The sequence below is a fragment of the Pholcus phalangioides genome, unplaced genomic scaffold, assembly GCF_987345545.1.
Source record: "Pholcus phalangioides strain wild (caught in Gottingen) unplaced genomic scaffold, Ppha-v1.0 ptg000010l_1, whole genome shotgun sequence".
Lineage (NCBI taxonomy): Eukaryota > Metazoa > Arthropoda > Arachnida > Araneae > Pholcidae > Pholcus > Pholcus phalangioides.
Window position 1 is genome coordinate 31,352,400 of NW_028301603.1, and position 16,670 is coordinate 31,369,069.

The 16,670-nt window shown below is 42.0% G+C and overlaps 1 protein-coding gene across 1 annotated transcript in view; it reads left to right on the top strand.

The window, feature by feature from the left end:
• Positions 1–16,670, top strand: part of LOC149081272 (histone-lysine N-methyltransferase MECOM-like) — a 250,487-nt gene that overhangs the window by 114,768 nt on the left and 119,049 nt on the right. The window lies entirely within an intron of this gene.

Below are 16,670 nucleotides of genomic sequence, written 5' to 3' on the forward strand. Positions count from 1 at the left end.
CTGGGAGTAGCACATCTTGCCAACGCATTTCCACGGCACACGTGGCTCCTGTGAATATCTAAGCATGCGAACACCTCCTGTTGATTTCTGGGAGTAGGCACGCCCCCTCCCCCAGCACTTTCAAGGCCACGCACAGCATTGTATCATGTATCATTGTATATAGCGCATGTATCTAAGAGTTCAAACATCTATTCATTTTGGGAGCACCTATACTTACTACGCATTGTAGATGGTTCCTCGCGTATCTTGGGGTGCAAACACCTGCTCATTTCTGACAGTACGCAATCCTCCTATGTATTTTTAGAGGAGCGCAACCGGTTCCCACGCTTATCTAGAGATGTACGAATATACCTACTCATCCCTGCACGTCTCCTACGCATTTTCAGAGGCACGCATAGCTTCCTCGGATATCTAGAGGTTAACGAACGCCAGTTCTTTTCTGAGAGTATCCATGCCTCGTACCGCATTTTTAGGTGAAACACATAGTTCCTGTGCGTAACTGAGCGTGCGAACAACCCCTGCTCAGTTTTGGGATTACGCACACCTACTACGTATTTTTAAAGGGGGGGGGGGCACAGCCCTTGTGCTCATCTAAGCGTTTGGATACCTCCTGCTCATTTCTGTGCGTCTTCCTATGCACTTTCATTGGGGAAAGCGCAGCTTCCGCGAGTATCTAAGAGTGCGAACAACCCCTTCTCATTTCTGGGATTACTCACACCTCCTGTGCATTTTCAGGAGCACGCGGCTCCTTCGCGTATCAAAGGATGAGAACTCCTTTAGCTCATCCGTGTGAGTACTCGCACCTCCTACACGAATTTTTGAAGGCACGCACAAGCCTCTGCCAATCTTTATTAGGTTCTTTAATCGGATTTTGATTACTTCCGACACGAGATGGCAGCACACATTTCACACGCACGTCCGAGAGAGGACTTGCTCCCAATTCCACCACACAAAAAAAAAAAAACCACTTTCACAGAATCTTCTCATAATCGTGTCGCGTGATCGTCGCGAAACGATCCCGATACCACCTGAACCTAATGACACATGACACGCTACCAATTTTTTGTGTTTTTTCTTCTGTTTCCTCTCCCACCACATTATTATCGAAAGTTAATTAAGAATATGGATCGTTTCTTCAAGAAAACAAAAAAAAATAATACGTGTCACGCCTTATTTCACGAAGAAGAATGAATAAAAAAACGGGACCCGTTCTTATAGTAATAAGGAATCTTTTTCTCATTCCGAATCCGTCACAATTTAAGGAGATAAGACATTTTAAACGCTTATCTCTCCCTTTCTCTCAGAGGAGATATATATATACGATATTGTACGCAGTGCTAATTAACATACCTCATTTACGTCTGAACCATTCTTACTGACCTCATTGTTTTCTTTTTTAATAACAATGTACAAAAAAAACAAAATAATGATGATAACAATCGGCCATAACAATCAATCTCTCACTCTCTCTCTCTCTCAGTATTGTAATAATCCCGATATATTGTTTTATTTTCTTCAAGTGATTTTTACGTCATTTACTGACTTCACAATGGAGAAAGTTTCTCTGATATGAAAGGCGATGTGATGGTTTTTTTTTTCTTTTCTTTTCGGTTGTATATGGTGTCAGTTGTGAAAATAAAAGTAGCGTATATTGGTCACGTGACGGCAAGTGACCGGTACACGTCTGTTACGGAGACTTGACTTCCTTTGTGGACCGACTGCGTATGCAAACATCTTCTTGAGGCGGTCTCCACCCTTGTACACGTCAAACGTAAGAAATGTTGATCAAGAAGAACAAAAATAATCTCATTTAGTTCTTTTTGGGCGTGGGAAAAACGGGCAAGTTTCGATATATTTTTGGGGTTTTTTTTGTACAGAAATTTACATGGAAATAATCTGAAATCGTCAGGGTGTGGATTACTTTTCACGCTATTGATTGTAGTTTGGAATCCAGGATGCGTCTCAGAGACCCTCAGGACCCCACGGGCCCGATAATTTTCATGAAAAAGAATTCGGGCCTTCAATTGCTTTTAGCCACCATTCCGTTATGTGACGCGCTAACTACTCTCTTGTCTAGCTTTTGTACATTTAGTATTATGTTGTCATATCCTAGGCCGAATTTTCGTATGAGCATCTAAATCAGGGGTCTTCGACGCCTCGTCAGTGAGGCATATGTGGCCCCTTAAAGCTCTTTGCAGTTGCCCCCCCCCCTTCCCCGATGAAAAATCTTACACCATACATACTAAACACATGACCCGCGGGCAAAATGTGGCCCTCGGAATCGATTGATGTGGCCCGTGACCTAATTTTGTAAAACGTGAATGAAATCATTGTTCATACAAGTGTTGTTTGATTGAACAGTGGTTATCCGTATAGAGGGAATGTTGTAAATTCCTTAAAAGAATGTGTTTAAGGTTGCAGGTACATACCCCACATCACGCTCAGAATGAATGAAAATCCATATTCAACGCAAATATGTATTCAGTATTAATGAAAATTCTCATTCAATAAAAAAATAGTTCGGGAATTAATGAAATTCATATTTCATGGAAAAAAATTTCAGAATTCATGAAAATTCATATTCAATGAAAAAACAATCTCAGAGTTCGCGAAAATTCATATTTAATTCAGATTAATTTCATTATATAAAAATTGAGACTACTGTACACTGTTTGTCAAAATCAGCGGAAAGGTGTCCGTCCACAGAACAATACAGGACCTATTTCTAATAGGAGGGGGCGAATATAAAAAAAAAACTAAACATTTTCTGCATGACAGAAAATTCCCAGAAGCACCACAAAAAAAACAGGGGGGAAGTCAACCTTAATTGCATGGTCTTATGGGTAATTATTACCCACACGCTATTTCCACTTCCCATTCTCCAGAAAAAAATTCTGGGAAGGCTATTCGAGATTTATTAAAACCATTTTTTTTCCTCTTTCCCATATGAATATGCTGTTTTCCCATCAATTTCCCACCACTGACTTTTTTTTTACCTAGAACACAAAAAAAAAAAAAGCCTTATAATAGGTAGCAGGCAAATAGGTCGAATGTTCCGCCAAGATCCACTCATACGATGATGTCCGTCCGTCCGTCTACGAGGGGGTAAATTCGACCCTTTTCTATTTTGAAGGGTCGCGGAGGAGGCTTCATTTCTAAAGAGAAAGGTTGAATAGTGTGTTATTAGGTGGTTGGATGATCTTTTAAGCGATTGTAATGCCGTCCTCCCCCTCCCCCATGTTCAACGCAATCATGTTTCCGTTCACAGGATGTTGAGGAGAGAAACATTTCATTTCCCGTTTCTGCGTGTCGGGGGCAAAAATATTGAAGGGTTTTTATTTTTTGGTGGTACTTGCGTACCCCTTAGATGTGCATGAGAGGCATGCGTTACGTATCACTTTAGGTGCGTAGAAAGTATGCACCCCCCCCCTAAACATGCGTAGGAAACCTGACGACCTCAGAAATGCGTAAAAGGCATGTGTCGCACCTCCCTAGAAATGTCCCAGAAACGTGGGACTGACAGGGCTCCAGCCTGGGGGCCCGAGACAATTCTCATCATTTTTCTTGTTTTTCGCTATACAAGTTCACTATAGTCAGTGAAATATCTGATCATTGGGACCCGCCAATGATCTGTAACACTTCCATTACAGTACGTGGGGGAGGGGGAGCATGCCACTAGAAATGCGTAAAAACATTAGTTGCGTACCCTTAGAAATACGTGGAAGGCGTGCACCCCACCTCCGGAATGTGCTGGAAGACTTAATGACCTCCCAAAAAAGCGTAGAAAGCTTGCGTATTACGAAATATGCAAAGAGGCATGGGGCCCTGCAAAAGAGCCTTTAGGCTACCGTTGTGGTGGTCGAGTGGTCATAGTGACGGACTCGTGTTCAAACCCCCACCCGCGCCATTCTGGTGTGTACAATAAAATTCTGTAGGCTTCCGACTTCGGGGTGTAAATGCGAGCCGATCTCTCCAAAAAAAGCCTTGCCAGAGAGCAACAATTCTGCAACGGTACAAATATTCAATCATTACTATTCACTGACAATTTGAAATACAGATAGAAGCACTAAAAATTCACACTGCTGGCACAACTGACTCAGTAGTAAATGTGTAAAAGGCACACACACACACGCACGCACGCACAGTCCCCTCCATTCCCCTAGAAATGCGTAGGAGACCTGACAACTTCCTAGAAATGCATAGGATGTTTGCTTACTCTTAGATATGCGTAATAGACGCGTGTTGCATACTTAAATGCGTGGAAAGCTTGCGTGTTCCTCTTAACGTGGGACACAAAATGTTAAGAATCCCCCCTAATCTATGAATTTCTGCGAAGTTCCTAGACAAGATGAACATCGCTCCGATTTTATTTAAGTCTACCAAACTTATTGGTACCACCACTACTTGCCAGATATTTTTTCTTAGCGACCCGAACTTGAATCAACCCATGTTATCCCATAATCATAGCATCTACTGCCCCCGGTCAGTTCCAGAGGACCCGTCTTCAAAGGGTTATATCGTCAACTTGATTAAGCACTAATTCCATCGATGAGTATCTATATTATAATGATGAAAGTTTCTCAAGGGAGATTGTTTCAGTGAGGAGAGCCCAGGGGAGTGCACAGAATTGGCCTTTGGAGGGCGGTGAGGCAAAAAAATTTTCTTTCCGAGAAATTTTAAGTTACCACCCTCCTAATAGCATTTGAAATTGGTTTATATAGCATATAAAGAGCATTTACTTTCAATAATTCATTTTTTTCATTGAAATATTAATTTTTTTTTCTAATTTTTGGTCAGCCTCGGGACACAGGCCCCCGTGCACCTCCCTGCGTACGCCTCTGGGGGAACCAATGAAATTTGAAGTGGCAGCGGAAGCTCGGAGAGTTTGAATGAATGAATGATTATTCGTCGGGTATGAAAATGTGTGAATGGAATGAGTATAATACTCTATTTTTTGGGAGGGTTTTACGCACAAGTGAATTGACGTCCCACGACCCGTAACAACCTCCATTTTGTGAGAGTCACAAAAAAAAAAATCACTCTTCAGAGAAATGATAACAATAAACGTTATAATTGAGGCCACATGAAAGACATTGGCAGTGAGGTTCGCCAAAGATCACTGAAGCAGGGACCCCGTCTTCCCTATACCTTGATATAGTTCCGTTATGTAACGGGACCTTGATTATACACACACACATCCCTTCCCCCCCTTTTTTTTTCCTTCGAGGGAGTCACGTGATGAGTGACTATTACCTGAGGAGATGCGGACTGACTCATCCACCTGCTACTTACTACAGAAGCAATAACAACAACAACAGAACCTGTGGTTTCTTGACATTCGTCTGTAATGCCAACCTGTATTGGAAGGGAAAAAAAGAAAAGGAAGGAAGTCAAGTTGAAGAAGATACACCTGCAGGCGGAAGAAGGTCCTTAACTTTCTTTTCTTACCAATTTTCTTTTAGGTTAAGGTCACGGGTACGTTGGCATCGTCCAAATGCGACTCTTCATTCATCTAAAAACAGACCATTTACGTGCTGTGATGGGGTCGTGGTAGTAAATGCTGCTTTATACGCAGGGTTTGATCCTTAGTTTTGAAACAGCATCACTTGGTGATAGATAGTAAGGTGGAACAAGTGGTACGTTCGATTGAGTGAAGCTGGAATTTTAAAATACACCGGTTTGCAGAATTAGTTAAAATTTTATTTGACAGATGGTGCCACTGTCTATACATTTCTTTCTGAGGAAAGAAATGTATAGAATTCTACACGAATTCTTTCTGAGGTGGGTATTTGAAAGTCACTGTTTATAGTGAAATTTAAAGATTTATCAATTTGAAAAGTTCATCTGTGAGGCGTACGCAACCCCCTTCCTTCCCCTGCAGCAGAAGCACTGGCTTTGAAAGTCACCTGCTGCATAATCAGCTCAGCAACTTTGTTTTGACGGGCGTGGTGCCAATGTCCCTGAAGAATAGCGATTGAGAATTTGCCAGTCTCGATCTAATAACCTATCATATCTTTACTGGTACTTAACTATACTATGTACTGGAGTACATAGAACATGGGTACACGAGCAGAAAATAATCAATATTTATAGAAAGCTGAAGTCCAACGAGATATTCGCTCAAAATACAAAGAATTTGAACACCTGACTGGGGTTTCAAGTATAATATAGCCAGTGGATAATGGTAGTCAGTTGAAAATGACTTGTTATAGTATTATGAATCCATGTGGTCGGATCGAAAGTTGGCTCGTGATAGTAATAATGATGAGGGCAAAAGAGATAGTGAGATAGGTCATTTTCCACAGACGAAGGGGCTATATTAGCCTTGGAACAGCTATCTGGCGTTCAATTTTTTGTATTTTGAGTGAATATTGTTGGACTTGATCTTCATAATATATGCTCTAAAGGTGCAGTCAGCCCCGCTTAATCGGATAACGGATACCCCGCTCAAACAAGTAAAATTCTTCGTCACTAAAATATCTCCGATAGAGACAATGTATGTTGAAATTGCCCTCTTAATTTGATAGTTTCGACGACTTCTCTCTGCTTAATCGAATATTGCGCTTCACACATCAACATTAATACACGTTTATAGTGTTCCTCACGGCAAATGCCTCTCAACATCTCTAAAACGGTTTCCATGAGAGTTTTACCTCTGGAATTCTCATACTCTATATTAATAACCTCTCTATATCCCAGGTTTTTCAATATAAATACCTCGGTGTCATCAGTTCAGCAGACCTGCGCTAGAATAAACATATCGATTATATCTATCAAAAATGTATCAACTCTTCTTCAAACAAACTCTTCTTCCTTATCCACAACCTTAAACACTGCTCTCGATATTAAATACCTCTGTTAGCAAACTTATACTTTTTACTCTCCTATGACTTCGAAATTTGGGACAGCTACACTGCTAGGAATATTGAGAAGCTAAAATCAGTACCAATATCAACATATCCACCCGTTTTATCTACGACAGTTTGTCCTCCTTTGTGTCTGTCTATGAACTAAAACGCGAACTTTATCTTCTCTCTCTTAAGTACTCACCGACTTTTTTCTCGATTAACCGTGATTTTTAAAGTTCTCCATAAACATTTAAATTTCGATACCTACGGTATTATCTCCAAGCCGACATATATCTCTAGCACAGTGTTTCTCAACCGCTGGACCGTGGCCTGGTACCGGGTTCTGAGATCAGTCAAACCGGGTCGTGAATTTATCACTTTTCATTTTTCCCTATTTATTTCCCGTTAGTTGAGTTTATGACCGGGCCTTCCACAAAAAAAAGTAATCCTACCGGTCCGCGGACTTCCAAAGGTTGAAAACCACTGCTCTAGCAGACTTCACTATCCACATAAGATAAATCTTATCTCTGCTTCCATTGAATGCTTTAAATTTAGCATTTTAAGCTGAACGCAAGTGACTTTCACATTTCAAGCTGAACGCAAGTCACTTACGCATTTCAAGCTGAACGCAAGTCACTTTCTCACTTCAAGCTGAACGCAAGTCACTTACGCATTTCAAGCTGAACGCAAGTCACTTACGCATTCCAAGCTGAATGTAAGTCACTAAGCTATCTGGAACTTACTCCCCTCCACTGTCGCTGATTCACCCACGCTATTGATGTTTTCGAAAAATGTAAAACATTTTTTTCTATCACCATCAACCGCATGTATAGGCCTCGGCCAACATTATTGTATAAGTAAATAAATAAATGCACACACATAATGTTTTTATTGAATGAAACATTCGCAATCAGTGGGGAAATATATTACCAAGTTAAGATTTTTAAAAAAGTGCATTCGTGTGAAATTAGATGCTCGAGACTGGGGAGAAATTGGAAGCACCACCTTTTTTTCGAATCGGAAGACAGAAAAGAATCCGTAAAACACTTGCAACGTCTTTTTAAAATCCTGTGGCGTGGTCAACAGGTGGGTTTCCGTAGGGATCAGGCCAGCACCGGCCATCACGTCCGAAAATCGGCACAGTTTTTTTCGCTCTCTACTTCTTGTTTCTCTTTTTTACAGTTAGCGAATGTGCTCCACCCTATTATGGCGACGGCAGCCCTTGTCCTAATTTCCGAAAGCCACATTATTCACAATGAAAGCCAGATCAGAATCTTTATAATACATGCCTTTTTTATAACGGGGGTAAAAAAAAAAACCCTGTGGCTTACCGTTTAGTGGAAGCCACACACACACACTCTCTCTTATTAGAGGACACACGAAGATGGAGAGCCGAATGTTATTATTATTTCTTCTGGTAGTGATTGCTGCTGTTATTACGCAAGATATTTTCGGAAAAGGCGAGACGTGGAATAATATAATGGAAAGAGAAAGAGCTTTTTTTCACTATCTATCTGCTAAGAAGTTTGAAAATGCCGATTGTTGCGTTGGGCCGGGCAATAGATTGTAGGAAGCACGGACATATATATACGTGCTTTTGAAAGGAAGAGTCCAGAGTCGCAGCTTCCGATGGTTTTCAGTTGGAAGAAGAATAATAGGAGAAATTTCTATTCTGCGTACGCGAGAGAGAGATTGAATCACGCTCCACCAAACACAATACACAATACGCGTTAATTTCGTGACATGAGTGATGGAGAAAACATTTCAGACACTGTTTGTTTTTCGAAATGTCCAGAGCTTTTTTAATCTTTCAGAATAAAATAAATATCAACTGATCAGACGTTATTCAGGGTCCTTTCAATCGGACTTCAATGTCAATCGATGAATAGGAAGTCATATATTCAATACCAACGTTCCAAGGTCGTAGCGGTAAGGGACTTGGGGGGACTGGTCGTCGTCCCCCGAAATGCGAGAAAATGACCAAAAAAAGGGAAAAAGATGGCCGAACTATTGGCTACGGGCCTGCAACGTTCGATGTTGCCATTTTCAACGTACTGCGCTTGAAATCAATGTCTCAGATTGATGTGCAACTCGTGGAAATTTCAGTCAAAGAGATTGTGTAGCTTTAGGGATGCCCCGAACGCCTCCGTATCCTTTAGATATGAGTTGGAGTTTTACGTGTCCTTTAGATATACGTAGGTAACTTGCCTTCAGCTTGAAATGCGTAAGTCAGTTGCGTCCAGCTTAAAATGCGTGACTTGCGTTCATTTCGAAATGCGAAAGTCACTTGCGTTCATCTCGAAATGCGAAAGTCACTTGCGTTCATCTCGAAATGCGAAAGTCACTTGCGTTCATCTCGAAATGCGAAAGTCACTTGCGTCCAGCTTAAAACGAGTGACTTGCGTTCAGCTTGAAATGTGTAAGTGACTTGCGTTCAGCTTGAAATGTGTAAGTGACTTGCGTTCAGCTTGAAATGTGTAAGTGACTTGCGTTCAGCTTGAAATGTGTAAGTGACTTGCGTTCAGCTTGAAATGCGTAAGTGACTTGCGTTCAGCTTGAAATGCGTAAGTGACTTGCGTTCATTTCGAAAAGAGAAAGTCACTTGCTTTCATTTCGAAAAGAGAAAGTCACTTGTGTCCAGCTTAAAACGCATAACTTGCGTTCAGCTTAAAACGCATAACTTGCGTTCAGCTTAAAACGCATAACTTGCGTTCAGCTTAAAACGCATGACTTGCGTTCAGCTTGAAATGTGCAGGACATGGCGATTGCCCATCTCGAGAAATTCGTATAATGCTTTTGATCCCCTAGATCAGAGGGTCTCTTACAAATGACCCGCGGGCCACGTATGTCACCCAAAGCTCGTGCAGTGGCCCACCGACGAAAGGGCTTAAGTTGTTAGAGAATTTAAAGAAATACTGAGGCAAAAAACCTTAATGAAAATAATTCCAGAATCGGTGGAAGAAATAGTTTCAAAATTACTTTCAGATAGAATTTCAGAATTAATGATTTCATAATTATTGAAAGAAATAACTTCAGAATCATTAGAGAAAACTACTGTCTAACAGTCAGGGATTCTTGAGCTATGGGTCACGACCCAAACTTGGCTTCCGAGACGGGTCGTTCAAATCTACAAACAGTCAGGGATTTTTGAGCTATGGATGGGTTACGACCCGAACTGTGCGTTCATTCACAGGGGATTCTGAGTTTAGTCGAACCAATCCACAAGTAGCCAAGGATTCTTGAGCTTTCAGCCACGAACTTAATTTGGCTTTCGAGATTGGTTGTTCAAATCCACTAACAGTCAGGGATTCTTGAGCTAAATGTCACGACCCAAACTTGGTTTCTGAGATGAGTCGTTCAAATCCGTCGTTCCAATGGCTAGGGAATTATGAGTTATGGGTCATGACCCAAACTTGATTCGCAGGGGCTTCCGAAATGGGTCATACAAATTCGCTAACAGCCAAGGATTTATGAGCCGAGAGTCACGACCTGAACTTGATTCTCAGGGATTCCGAAATGGGGCGTGCAACTTTACTAGCAGCTATGAATTCTAGATGGGTAACGGCCCAAACTTTATTCGCAATGACTTCCAAATGTGTCGTACCACTTACAGTCCTGTTGTAAATGCACATATCGCATCGCTGATTTTACTAATTTCGAAAAACAAAGTCCCATGGGTCGCGGGCATTTCTTGTTGTTGGTTTTGGGTCGCGCCAAAAAAGGTTAAGAACTCCTACAATAAATCGAAAAATGCTTGTTTCCAAGTTGCAGAAGCCCGAACAGGCCAGTGATTAGCAAAGTCATCGCTACAATTTTTGACTGTGCAAATCTTGATCAAGTCGTTTTGAATTGATTCTCAAAGTTCTGGTCCTAATAGGCTGTAATAGTCCATGCAAAGCAGCGTTTCTCAACCTAAGTGGATAAATGTATAAAACAGTTCTTAATAACTGAAAGTTCTGGGATGTCCCGTATCACGGAACGCCAGTGGTCCTTCGAATTGTTTCAGATATTTTACTGGTCTTTGGGTTTAGGAAGGTTGAGAAACAATGTTGTAATGTATATCCTTTTGCATAGGTTACCAGAACCTAGGGCCGAGGCCATTTTAGCCCCTCCCACCAAATAAATTTTGTAAAGGGGTTAAGCCCCCTCCCCCCAATAATTTCAGAAAGAAACAATGCAATGCACGCACAATCTCCTGCGTATGCGGACTTGAGTCCCGTATATACATACGGGACGACTTTCAGGGCTCCCCCAATGTTTTTTTTCATGTCGGCGCCTCTCTCATTGTGGAATGAACAGCCCTTCGTTGTTTTCTTACTCATAAGAAGTGTAAAAAGTGCCCAACTGAACCTTGTAGAATTTCTACATTATCGTATCATTCACACGTCAAGATTCAATTTTTTAGGGTATTACTTTGCTTATTGCTTCACCTCCGTTCAACGATGGCAACAACTACTGCAGAATGTCATCTAAGCTCTAGAATATTTGTATTGTATCTTTTGAAATCCTTGATACATTATTGCTGTTCATTGGTCTTAAGATTTTTAGCCACACCACTTTTCGATGAGAACAAAAATACTTCATATTTTATCAAATTATTAAACAGTGGTTCACTTTTTCAACCACTCCTGAAGCCGCAGCAGATATCTCCAGCAGCGAATGGAGCCAGACATCCTCAGCTTTGAATGGAGTGAAAGCAAACATCTTCAGCTGTGAATGAAGTGGAGGTTAACATCTTCAGCTTTGAATAGAGCGGGAAAAGCACTCTTCATGAGTGAATTCTGTGGAGGAACAGTGTTCAAACATCTTCGGCTTAGAATGAAGCGAAGGAAGACATATTGAACTTTGAATAGAGTAGAGACAAATAAACAAACAGCTGCGAATAAAGTGGGTTAAACATCTTCATGGGTGAATGGAGTTGAGGCAGGCGTCTTCAGCTGCTGATGAAACGGAAGCAGGCGTCTTCTGCTGCTGATGAAGTGGAGGCAGACATCTTCGAATGGAGCGGAAGCAAACATCTTCAGCTGCGAATGGAGAGGAGGTAAAAATATTCATGGGTGAATTGAGTACAGACAGTCCTTTGATATTGTGAATCTCAGTCTTGGTCAGTGATTTTGGAAAAGATGTAACGAGGCAAAAAAAATGGTAACAATTTAACTCGTAATTACAAACAACGCGAATAATCGGAGACATTATTTAATTCTGCCGATACACAATAAATGGCGCAAAACATCACAAAAAAATCATTCCGTTAATTCAACTTTGTAAAGACGGTATACACACGTCACAGTTTGCCACTATAAGGTTCTTCGGTTAATTGGAATCATGAGTGTAGCAGAACAATCCGATGTACCACGAGGATAATCTGTACTCGTGAAGATGAAATTAAGGATGAAGATATTTGACCGGAGCTATTCCCCCCGTGAGGATATGATTACAGTTTTGTCAACCATTAATCAAATCAAAAGGAAAACTCGGTCAAAGCTACTCGGCGCGGATTCCATTTTGTTCTTTTTCCACCCTTTTCGTCAGTCAACGTCTTTTTCCTCTCATTAACCATCACGAAGTGAATCCACTTTGGATTCAGTGAAAAAGGGCGAAAAAAGAAAAGCCACATCGTTTTTTCGACCATTCATTGCCCTAAAGGCAGGGAGTAGCAGCCATTCAAGCTTCCCAAAATCCAAATTGAACGCTCGCGGCCACGATGGCCCACATGATGGCTAGTATGGGGCTGGGCAACGCGACACCGATCGGCACCGAAACAACAACACCAACAAAAAATATATACACATGAAAGACGTTCTTTTTTCTTTTCCAGTATATAACCCTTTATTTCATTTATCAGTTTTTGTATCTGTTTTTTTTTTAATACATTTCTAGGCGGCCGCCCCGCCTCGCCTTAAGGCCTGGGCCCTCATTAACCCGGATTCGCCCCTGTTTTCGCTTTTTTCTTCGGTCTCTATCTTTTTCACCCTCTTTCTCATCTGGTGTTCGACTGGACATCGGCCGAGTTTAATAAGGTCTGCATCGATAACGAACCCTAGATATGAATGGGTTGCGTAAAGAAAAGAAAAATGGCTCTTAGAGGAAGTGATGGCTATGATGATGATGATGATGGTGGTGATGCCACCTTAAGATGACTGCCGCTCGAAATATCTCTTTCTTTCTCTACCCCTCCCTTTGCATCGGCCTATACGTGTATGTAATATCTTTTCAGGCCGTAATATGGAAGGCTTCTTAGATTAGAGGCCTAGGATCAAGGAACTCTAACCGTGTAAAAGACCTTTAAGGCGCGGATGAACTTTGAGAATGAAGATCGTGCTAAAGGCGGTTATTATGATGATGCGCCATTTTTCTACAGGGTAGGCCATCTAAGCTATGTATGGACGTTTCCCCCCCCCCCACACCACCGCCCGGGATACATATTTCGGAAGTATTATAAAAGACTTGAAAGCCGTATTATATGTCTGTTTTATATTTTTTCTCAAAGAGCCTATCCACATACAATCAAATGTCATTAATGCATTAATGTTCAATTCAGTGCACCGCACAGGCATGAATCAAGACCGAGCGGTGGGGGTGATCGCCCCACCAAAAGTCGAATAATGTGGGAAAATTTGTCTGGTATCTAAAATATGGGACGATCCGACGAACTCAAGTCACCCCTTCCAACACCCTACCCTAGATCCACGTCTGTCTCAGCCATGGCCCCACGTCCTGGAGCAGGGTCCCTAGGCTGGGAACGTTTGGCGAGCCCGCAGATCAGACTTTTCACGGGCCCTTTTATAGTGAATTTATAGCGTGAAAAAAAACCAAAAAATGATCGAAATTGTCCCGGACCACGGGGCTGGGGCCCTGTCAACCCCATCCTTTTGGGGGCCATGGTTTGGGCTTCATTCGCAGCTGAAGATATCTGCCTGCGCAGATGACATCAAGATTGCATCATGTTCAGTTGCCACAAGAACCTACAAGAAAGTTTCACATCGTCTTGTTGGGCCCGGACCTTTGGTTATAAAGGGTACTTCTGGTTTATTCCAGGACTATTCCTTTGAAATGCAAAATGAGTAACGAAAGATTTACGTAGAACAGTTGAGCGACATCATAGAAGGACCCCTGTCAGCCCCCCGAAATGCGTCGAAGACCTGCGTACTTTTTTGAAATGCAAATGTAATCTGGGGGAAGAAGAAGAAACCGTATGCAAATCTGCGTCACAATGCATCAGACCGGGAAGGAAAAAAGGATCCCGTTTCGCACAGCTGCCGATCCAAGCTCGCAAATGTTTTCGGATTGGGCAACCGCTGGCGGGGGAAAAACGCTCACCGTACATTCGTGCCGCCTCTGTCGTACTTCCGTTTGCAGCTCCGTAAATGATAGGCATGTCTGCTTTTTCAGTATTACTAAAAGTGCGGCATTATCCCGTACGTTACAACTGTTAGAACGGTTGCACGCTGGAATAACTTCACGGGGCTGGTGTTCGCGCCTTTTATTCGCTGTGATGCAGATTTGCATGCGGTTTCTTCTTCTTCTTCTTCCTGCAGGTTAAATTTGCATGCACGCGGTGTCCTTTTTCTCCCGATAAATTTCAACAGGAATGCCGTTTTAACGTTCGCGGAGCGGCCGTTTGGAAACGCGCTAGCGCGTTTGCGTTTCGTCTAACTAACACATACATGCTCAACTCATGACCAGTGGACCGAATATGGCCGTCGGAGTCATCTGATGTGGCCCGTGACCTCAAACCTGATTTTGTAAAAAAATAAAAGGCACATTTCTGGATCACGTAACTGTCCCACAACATAGTTTCAGACCACTTAAGTATCCCGCAGCCCAGTTCCAAATCATATTTGCATCCCGCAACCCAGTTCCAGACCATTCACGTCACCCACGGCGTATCTGCAGATCACCACGGCCTTATTAGGGTTGCTGTAATTCTGCTAGGGTTGCTGTTATGGGCAACATTTTCTCAGCCACCTCGTCGGGCATTTTGCCTGTTGTGGCGTTGTATTTATATTTGTATATCTATATTCACAGATCACTTGAGGGAGAGTGACCCGCGGTAAATTTACATTTCACCGTGGTATATTCACAGACCACTTGAATGATCTGCTACGCTGAGTTCCAGACCACTCAAGTAGCCTGCAGCACATTTGCTGTTCATTCAAGCAACCTGCGATGCTGTTTTAATATTTCTTAATAAAGTGGCCCGTAACACATTTTCAAATCAATGAAGTGGCCCGCTCTCTTTCTCAATACTTGTGGGTGGCATGAAGCGAGGACAACATGGCGGCATCCACGAGATTACGACCGGATGGGAAGAATACATAGGAGCTAAGGAGCTAATATATATTTCCCGTGGATCCGGGGGGTGGGGGGGGGGAATACAAAGGTTTGTCCTCACTGTCCATCACCATTTATTAGGACCCGATAAAGAAAAATACCTCCATCACCCTTCCATGATTTAATTACCAAATACCGTAAGACCTCGGTAAAACGTTGACCAATTTTAACGTCATCCCGCCTATAATGTCAGTTTTTGAAGGGCTCTGCTAACGTAACTAGCAAGCCTGGACCCGTAATTAAGTCACTTATGGAGTCATTTTCATTCGATTCATAGGGGTGACGTTATACCGAGGTCTTTGTAAAAGAATGATCAATATCAATTATTCCCGTATATATAGGCCTATTCCCGATCCTTCAATTACTTCTCAATACACTGAGAGAGAAGTACACGGCGGTATCCACGTGATTACGACCGGATGGACATAGGAGCTAATGCATATTTCCTGCTTAGGATTCATGGTCCCACACGGAGGATTGTCCTCATTGTCTATTAGGGCCCGATAAAGACAAAAGACTCCATCATCCCCCCCCCCCTCATTCCTTATAATATAACAATTTAAGACCAATTCAAACGCTTAACAAGCATAAAAACAACCAATAATTCAATATGGCGACGCCCATCTCCTGTACGAGTCCATCTGTAGTAACATCTTTGTGTGCCCACTTTCTCTAAAGTTGTTTTCCTTAAGAGCGATATTTTGGCCATCGCGAATCCGGTCCTCGCAATTCAATAGGCCTATATATTTGTTTTATCGTGTGTATGGATCGTTGTTAGTGTGCCAGTCATACGTCCAGCAGCGTGCGGTACCCCGCCTAGTGGTGTGTGTGTGTGTGTGCTATATAATAAATAATTGGCACCAGTTACCGCATTGTTCCGAAGCAACTGCGCTTTTTTTTCTTTTCTTATCCACTTTCACTAATATGTATAGAGCACAGGGTTGTGTGGCGTGTGCGTGCCGAGATAAGCGATCGTATTTTTGTTCTTTTTACTACTCATTATTATTATTTTTAAGTGACAGTTTAGAACTTGCGGCACGCACAGGAAATTGTTGAAACGTCACTATTTTCTGCCGATGCTACCCTATACCAGCAACGCCTATGTCTTTTTTTTTTCTCCTGGAATTGCGACATCTTCCTATTCTCTTACGAGTATGATATAGAGAAAAGAGGTATTACACACACACAACATACTCATACTGATGGTCATTTCTTAGATGGTATGAATCCTTTTTCCATCGTGTTACGACACCCAACGTCGACGTAACAACGGGATGTTACGTTAATGAAGATAACCCTGAAGATTTCTCATTCTCGATTGTTTCTTAATTTTCTTTTTTTTTTTTTTTTTTTTGTCTCATTCGTAAATTAATGTCTGTTCCGGTAACACGAGTAGATAATGGCGGCGTCCGCGTCCGTCCATTCCCTCCTCAAAGTCTCATACGAAACCACGATTCTTCTCTATTTCCATGTTGAGATCATGTCTGG